This window comes from Pongo abelii, chromosome 16 (genome assembly GCF_028885655.2).
Source record: "Pongo abelii isolate AG06213 chromosome 16, NHGRI_mPonAbe1-v2.0_pri, whole genome shotgun sequence".
NCBI classification, from domain to species: Eukaryota; Metazoa; Chordata; class Mammalia; order Primates; family Hominidae; genus Pongo; species Pongo abelii.
In genome coordinates this window covers 44,961,682-44,970,073 of record NC_072001.2, presented here as the reverse complement: position 1 = coordinate 44,970,073, position 8,392 = coordinate 44,961,682, and the positions used below count along the sequence as shown (strand labels likewise).

The 8,392-nt window shown below is 52.5% G+C and overlaps 1 long non-coding RNA gene across 2 annotated transcripts in view; it reads right to left on the bottom strand.

The window, feature by feature from the left end:
* Positions 1-3,571: 3,571 nt before the first annotated feature.
* Positions 3,572-8,392, bottom strand: part of LOC129050474 (uncharacterized) — a 31,038-nt gene continuing 26,217 nt past the window's right edge. Inside the window, exons 5-7 of one of the 2 annotated variants that reach the window (XR_008514101.1) lie at positions 5,150-5,324; positions 4,621-4,861; positions 3,572-3,802 (exon numbers count right to left, since the gene is read on the bottom strand). This is a non-coding gene — a long non-coding RNA (uncharacterized LOC129050474). Of the gene's footprint in view, positions 3,803-4,620; positions 5,325-8,392 lie in introns of both variants that reach the window. The other variant, XR_008514102.1, reaches the window with a different exon arrangement.

Sequence of the window (8,392 nt, the reverse complement as noted above, 5' to 3'; positions counted from 1 at the left end):
ATGAGAATCTAATGCCTGATGATCTGTCACTGTCTCCCATCACCCCCAAATGGGACCATTTAGTTGCAGGAAAACAAGCTCAGGACTCCCACTGATTGTGCATTATGGTGAGTTGTATATTTTATTATATATTACAGTGTGATAATAATAGAAATTGCACAATAAATATAATGCACTTGAATCATCCCTGCCCCCACCATCCATGGATAATTGTCTTCCACAAAACCAGTCCCTGGTGCCAAAATGGTTGGGGACCACTGATCTAAGATATATCAATACCTTAGCTATTACACATCAGAATATTATACATTATAATTTTTAAAATATATTTCTTATTTCAGAGATTTTAAAATGGGAAAAAAATGTACCTTGGAATTGAAGAAATACAGTAACAGCAAAAACTTAGTGTTATGGGATCTTTGGGGTGTCACTTTTCTGGCCAGAAACCTGTGGCTGGTGGCACCTTTGCCCGAGTTTTGCTTGGGTCTGCTGGGTTCATTCTGCCCACTCAGCCTGGCAGGCTGCGCTCAGCTCACACTACCAGCCTGGATCCCACACCTGCCAGGGGAGACTGCATGGAACAGCAATGGGTGTGTGAGCAAACGTGGAGTCTGGCTATATGCCAGCTGCTGTAGTGAGGTGGGAAGCTGCAGGTGCACTGCAAGCAGCTTCCACAGCTGGCTCCAGGGAATGTGGTGGTGCCCAGAAGCTTGGAGATGCCGGGAACCACAGGGCCCCGAAGAGGGAGTCACAGACCTGGCTCCATGAGCTCCCAGGTCTGGGTTCCCTGAAGGGCTGCAGCTCTTCTCTCCTTCTCTTCACCCACAACGAAGTGAGCAAGGGGCATATTTCAGCCCTGTTTGTGTTACAGCTCTTTTAGCCTCGCCGTTTGGTAGGTCCCGAGTTCTTGTCCTGTGACCAGGAAGAATGAGGTACACAGACAATTAGGGGGTGAGCAAGAAGATGAGGAGCTTTATCAAGCAATAGAACAGCTCAGAGGAGACCCGCAGTAGGTAGCTCTTTTCCCAGCCGGGGTGTCCCTACCAGTGTTCAACTCCTAGCACAGAGGAGGCCCTGCAGTGGGAAGCTCCTCTCAGCAGCTGGTCATCCTAATGACTGCTCTGCTCTGGCTGAGCCTAGGGCGTCGAGGGGAGGAAGCGCGCGCACATTGGTCCGTGGGCAGCCATGGGTGAGCCTGGAAAAGGTACCACAAGTTCCCACTCTGGTCTGCAGGACTGGCAGCCTGGCCTGAAGGTGGGGCCTCACTAGGGACCCACCCCCTTCTGCCCAGGAGCCTGTCTGCCTTCTGCTGCCACAGATGGTGCCCAGGCTGCTGGTACCAAGGGGCACCTACAGGCCAGCACGGAGCTGCCCTCACCCCTCCCCCACCTTGGCCTCACCCCCCACCCCATGCTCGTTGGCACCCAAAGTCTGGAGGGGGCTGAAGCGGCAGAGGGCTGGCATATCAGCACTGCCCCAAATATGTGCACCCCCTGCCAGGCCGCAACAGCACCTGGGCTCGGCCCCATGGTGCTCCGAGATCGGAATGGGCGCCGACAGCGGGGAGAAGCCAGGCAACGGGAGTAGGCACTTCCAAGCCTGCAAGGCCGGGGGGTCGGGGGGACTCCCCAGGCCCCCAAGAGCACACAGAGGCCCAGGTCCACAGCCCCAACTTGGGCTGTTGCCTGTTCCCGGCTCCCGCCAGCTCCGTGGAGCATGCAGCCCCATCCGCCCCTCCTTCGCAGCCTGGGGCAGGGGCTCCAGGTCCTGGCTGGGCCCCGGCCAGTGTCCAGGGCAGGGGCGACACGGCTATGAGCTGCCTCCTATTGTCCTGGCAACCAGGGGCGGTCCAGGGTAGTGTGGATGGCAGGCCCTGGCCCAGCCTTTGGGAGTGTCAGGCTTGGCGGTCACCCAGGTGCAGGGTGGACCTGGGGACGCGATCTTGAGCAGCGCTGAGCAGAGCCGCCACCCGAGGCACAGGAACCCGGTACCCTCGGCGGATGGCAGCAATGGCTGCCCCGCTGGCTGGTCCCCAAAGCGGCACCGCTCCCACTTTTAGACCCGGGCCCCAGAAGCTCGTCCCCAGTTCCCCCTCCCCGGGGCTCCTGCTCCCTGTGCAAGAGCAGCACCGCCCCAGGCCCAGTTCCGCCTCAGGGCCCTGCTCTCCCCAGTCGCGCTGCTCCCCCGCCAGCGGGCGACCTGGCCCTGGCCCAGCCCCATCGCCGCGGCCCCCAGGGCGGTGGGCTGCAGAGGAGGCTGTCAGCCTCCTCCCCACACCCTCCCTGCTGCGGCAGTTGATGGCAGCGGCCGCTCCATATGGTCTGCCGCTGCCATCATTAGGAACAGCTTAAATGTCTATCACACAAAATCATAAGTTGTGGAATAGGTCACAACTGTGAAAATGAATGAACCGTATCTATTGTTACCAACATAGGTGAATCTTACAAGCCTAATGTAGAGTGGAGAAAAAACATGTTTATAGCAGAATGGATATTTGTATGTTATCTAGCTTATATAAAGTTTAAAAACATGTAAAATAATTCCAAGTATAGCTCAGGAACACACACATAGGTAGAGAAAGAGTAAAGAAATGCCTGGGAGTGATAGACATGAATTCAGGTTGCTTTAAAAAAGTATTACGCAATATATACGATATACAAAATGTATAGAGAATAATAGAATGGATACCTATGACTCCACTGTCCAGCTTTTAAAAATCACATTGGTGACAGAGTCAAAGGCCCCAGTGTGCTCCTTACCCAATCACTTCCCCTCTCTCTCTTCCTAGGGATAGTTTTTAACCTTTGGTTAAAAAGTTAACCTGAAGCCCAAGTGCCGAGCTCATTTGCAAATTCTTATCCTGACTTGCATATGACATGATTTCCATTTCCTGTGGTTGATTTGCCACATGCTCTGGGCCTGCCCCATCCTGCCTGCCTTTCCCTTCCTTCAACTCAGCCTTACTCGCTGGGAGAGCATGGTTGCCTCTCCCATCCCCAGCAGGGGAACAAGGGTGAGTCCCCACTCTCTAGCCCCTCGGCATGGACAATAACCAACGCTCTTTATCTGTCCCAGTTTACAGGTGTTGAAATGTAATGTTTCAGGTGCTGGTTGCTCCTCCCATGACTGGGAGAGGCTTTTCCCTATGCAGGGGATGTCACCAAGGCAGTAAGGTATGTGAGTGGTGGGTGGATGTATGACAGTGTTGACTTCCAGTCAAGGACAAATGAGAGATCGGAGCAAATCCTGGAAATGAGGCGAGAAGAACAGGAAGATGAGAGAAGGAGCTTGGAAGATCTCTTCCCCCATGATTCTGAGAAGAGGGCTCCTGAAGGCAAACATTCAGACACGTGCCTCCCACCCTAGATGTGCCCTGGAGGGGCATATGCCCTAATTTAAAGGCATAAGGGACTCAGTTCAGGGGACAGTGAAAGGCACCACTCCTGTGATCCCCTGCACAGAGCCCAGAGTACAGCCCTCCTGCAGATGTGGCAGCCAGGCGGATCAGGAGTCTGTGTGGAGTTCTGTTCAGCTGCAAGTGGCAGAATAACTAAAGCTGAATTCAAATACGCTTAAGCAAATAAAAAGCCTTTATTGTCTCATGTAACTGGGAAGTCCAAGGGGTATATAGGCTTCAGGCATAGCTGGATCTAGCAGTCCAGATCATGTCCTCAGAATTTTGTCTTTTTCTCTCCTTCTCTCAACTTTTTAAGGCTGAGTCCTTCCACATGGTGACAAAGATGGCCACCAATAACTCAAAGCTGACCTCTTCTTCTCTCTCTTTCTCAATATTCATATAATCCTTAAAAAGAGGACGTAGAAGAGGAGGAGGCAGAGGAGGAGATTTAATTGTTCCCGAACCCATCACTGAGTCTAAGGGGATGAGAATGAGACTGGCCAGACTGGTTGGGGCCCACCTTTGAGAAAGGAGGATGATTCCCAGATGACAGCTCCATAAGATCCTAAAGGAAAACGGTGCTTTCTTATCAGAGGAAGGGGAAAGGGACTCTAGGGTCATGTGTCCACTATACCAGCATCCCACATACAGACACAGTCAACCCTTAACCTCAGGACTGGCTTATGTACTCAGAATCAGCACATACAGATTTTCTTCATATTCTCCAAAATAAAATCAGGAAGTAATCAAATTATTTTGCCTCAAATAATTACAAAGCCTAGGAGTACTCTGGGTCTGGCATACCAGGTATGTCTCTACTTCCAAAAATACTTTCAAGGGAAATTAGAAATAAGTGATCTGATCATCCCAGTTTGCCTGGAACTTTCCAGTTTTAGCACTAAAAGTCATGAGTCCCAGGAAACCCTTTAGTCTTGGACAAACCAGGATATTTGGTTACTTTCAAATGAGTATTTGGTTACTGTTTGCAGCAGACAGTTGCTGAGGGCTACAAGGGAGGTACTACAGGGGGTCAGGTCTGTGCTCTTCGAGCCCAGCGTCCTTCCCTCTGAATTTCTACATCACTGGAAAAAGGACTTGAACTCCTCTCTCCCACTCCACCTAATCCCTACACATACATGTGTAGGGAAATAGCAGTTGAGAGGGAAAGAGCAGTTGAGAGAGGAGGGAAATAGCAGTTGAGAGAGGTGAAGTGTCATTTGCACCTTGGCAAGGGGTCTCTGCCATGCTGCCAGCTCCCCTGCACAGGACAGGAGGCTTGAGCCCATCCCCACCAGGGCCCACTCCATCCAGGGCCAGGGGCTGCTTTCACAGGCTGTGGGGCGGCAGCAGGGAGAGGGTTCCAGGTGGTGGCTCTTGTCCCTCTCCTGCTCCTCACAGACCAGAGGACCCTCTTCTGCCTTTGGTGCTTGGTCATCCATGTGTTCAGCCTCACCCAGGTGCTGCCTAGATGACAGAAACCAGGACTGCAGAGTCACCCCAAAGGACCTGCCCCTCCCACCCCATCCACCCAGGATGTCCTTTGCCCCAGTGCCTCACCATGCTGGCCCAGGAGCCCACTAGTCACCAACCAGACAGAGCGCAGAGACTGGGCAGGGCACCTCCCAGAAGCCCTCCCGGTGTCATAAGGGCCAGCTCAGCCACTCCTCTATTTCCTCAGTGAAAATTCTTTACCTCAACCCTTAAAACCAACTATATGGCCCTGAAAAAATCCCCAAGCTATTTTGCCTTTACTGGCTACAAGACTTGCACTCATTCTTGTCTGGCGGCAAGCAGGGTCAAGGCTCATCGGGAGAGCCAGAAACAGGGCTCCAGGACCACAGGCCCAGCACCACAGGGCTGCTGACTTTAATCCATCTTGGTGCAACTGGACTTTATTCTCCACAAGAGCTCAGGAGCCTTCTTCCTCCTAAAGGTCAAGGCAAGAACACATGAGCGTCCCCTCCCAAGTACTCTCACACAACACACACACTCACACAATATATTCACACAGCACACTCATCCAACACACACTCACACACTTACACAACACACCACTCAGACACGCTCACAGCATACTCACATACATACCTGTTCTCACACTCATGCACTTCTCACACACTCACACACACATGCAGTGGGAAGGGGTGGGGGAGTCCCCTGCCCTGGATCCTGCCAAGGACAGGCCACAAATTCTGTTTTCACGTAACTCAAATCTCGGTCCCCTCACTAAATATCAGCCTATTTTTAGTTACTTAAAGCTCTTTCCTGGCTGTGTTCCTCCTTTCTGACATCAAACACAATTTTTAGTCTGTGTCTTACCCCACAAATCTCTCACCTTATTCTCTTCTCTGTGCCCAAGCATGGCATAGCCTCACCAGGTAACAAGGAACAAGCCAGACCCCAGAAATCAGCAGTGAGAAAGGCCTCTGAGGCCACTTGTTTGGATGGTCCACACCACGGCTGCCTCTCAGACACACCTGAGACGGTGCAAATATACAGAAGTCTCCCCACCCGGTGTTCTGTCCACCCCCACACTGCCTTCCTAAATGCAAACGGACATTGACCTAAAGTCAGTAGGGAGCCAAGGCATTCCTCAGCTGTGCTGTCCTTGTCAAACCCAGGACGTGATCTGAAGGCATCTCCTGCTCATGTCCCTCCCAGGCCTGACACTACCCCTTCTGCCTCCCCTTCCCTGTGGGGTGGTGGGCAGGGACCCTTGACTCCGGGGTTTGAACCAAATGGTGCCCATGGGCAATTATTTTTCTCTGTTAGAACTTGGCTGGAACCCAATTCAGTCAAAACATAGAGCACCAGTGAATGGAGTAGTATATTAGTCCATTTTGCATTGTATAAAGGAATATCTGAGACTAGGTAATTTACAAAGAAAAGAGGTTCTGCAGGCGATACAAGCATGACACCAGCATCTTCTTGGCTTCTGGTGAGCCTGGCTTCTGGTGAGCCCTCAGGAAGCTTTTACTCACGGCAGAAGGCTGACGGGGAGCAAGCATGTTGGGTGGCAAGAGGGGAAGCAAGGAGGTGTTGGTAGGGCAACTCTTTTTTAACAACTAGATCTTGCGTGAACTCAGAGCGAGAACTCATTACCACCAGAAGGACCAAGCCATTCATGAGAAATCCATCCCCATGACCCAAATACTTCCCACTAGGCCCCACTTCCAACACTGGGGATCACATTTCAACATGAGATTTGGAGGAGACAAACATCCAAATGATATCAGGTAGACTAGAACCATCTGACATAGTTCTTAAGACAGTGGAACTAGGAGAAACCCAGCCTTGCTAAATTACTGCAGGGCTGAACTTGCTAGAAGATCTCCCCTTCCCTCTCCCTGTGAAGTCTGGGAGTCTCCAAGAGGTGCCCTGGCTCAGGAGCTGATGTCAAGAAGCTTGGCAGAGTCTAGTTGTGGGTGCTTTGTCAGCCAGCCTTGGACCAAGCAAACGTGAGGGCTGCCTGTTACAATCACCCCTCTGTGGGAGAACCCAGGAGCTTGGCAGGAGAGGACTGTGGGATGGAGGAGGGAAAAGGCAAGCCAATGGGAGAAAGAGGAGGATGAAGGGAGAGGAAGAGAGGAAAATGAGAGGAGGAAAAATGGGAAAGTGCCAAAGAGAGGAGGCTCTGTGCAGGAGGCTGGGATTTTCAGAGGAACCCAGATATGCCATCACTCTGTTAAAACATCAATCAGACCCAGCCATTTCATGTCTGGGGATTTAGCCAAGAGAAATGAAAATGTATATTTATGCAGAAACCTGTGTGCAAATGTTTACAGCAGCTTTATTTATGATTGCTAAGCATGAAGGGAAGGAACTTTGTGACTGTGTGTGGTGGCTCATACCTGTAATTCCAGCACTTTGGGAGGAAGAGGCAGGTGGATTTCTTGAGCTCAGAAGTTCAAGACCAGCCTGGGCAACATAGTGAGACCTCGACTCTACCAAATTTTTTTTTTTTTTTACATTTTTTTTTAATTAAGTATTTATTGATGATTCTTGGGTGTTTCTCGGAGAGGGGGATATGGCAGGGTCATAGTATAATAATGGAGAGAAGGTCAGGAGATAAACACATGAACAAAGGTCTCTGGTTTTCCTAGGCAGAGGTCCCTGCGGCCTTCTGCAGTGTTTGTGTCCCTGGGTACTTGAGATTAGGGAGTGGCGATGACTGTTAAAGAGCATGCTGCCTTCAAGCATCTGTTTAACAAAGCACATCTTGCACCGCCCTTAATCCATTTAACGCTGAGTTGACACAGCACATGTTTCAGAGAGCAGGGGGCTGGGGGAAAGGCCATAGATCAACAGCATCCCAAGGCAGAAGAATTTCTCCAAGTCAGAACAAAATGGAGTCTCCTATGCCCACCTCTTTCTACACAGACACAGCAACAATCTGATCTCTTCTTCCTTTCCCCACACTTCCCTCCCTTCTCTTCAACAAAACCGCCATCGTGCTCATGGCCCGCTCCCGATGGTCGCTGTCTCTTCAGAGCTGTTGGGTACACCTCCCAGACAGGGCAGCCGGGCAGAGGTGCTCCTCACCTCCCAGACAGGGCGGCCGGGCAGAGGCGCTCCTCACATCCCAGACAGGGCGGCCGGGCAGAGGCGCTCCTCACATCCCAGACGGGGCCGCCCAGGCAGAGGCACTCCTCACCTCCCAGACGGGGTGGCAGCCAGGCAGAGGCGCTCCTCACTTCCCAGACGGGGCGGCCAGGCAGAGGCACTCCTCACCTCCCAGACGGGGTGGCAGCCAGGCAGAGGCGCTCCTCACTTCCCAGACGGGGCGGCCGGGCAGAGGCGCTCCTCACCTCCCAGATGGGGCGGCCGGGCAGAGGCGCTCCTCACCTCCCAGACGGGGTGGCAGCCAGGCAGAGGCGCTCCTCACTTCCCAGACGGGGCGGCCGGGCAGAGGCGCTCCTCACCTCCCAGATGGGGCGGCCGGGCAGAGGCGCTCCTCACTTCCCAGACGGGGCGGCCGGGCAGAGGCGCTCCTCA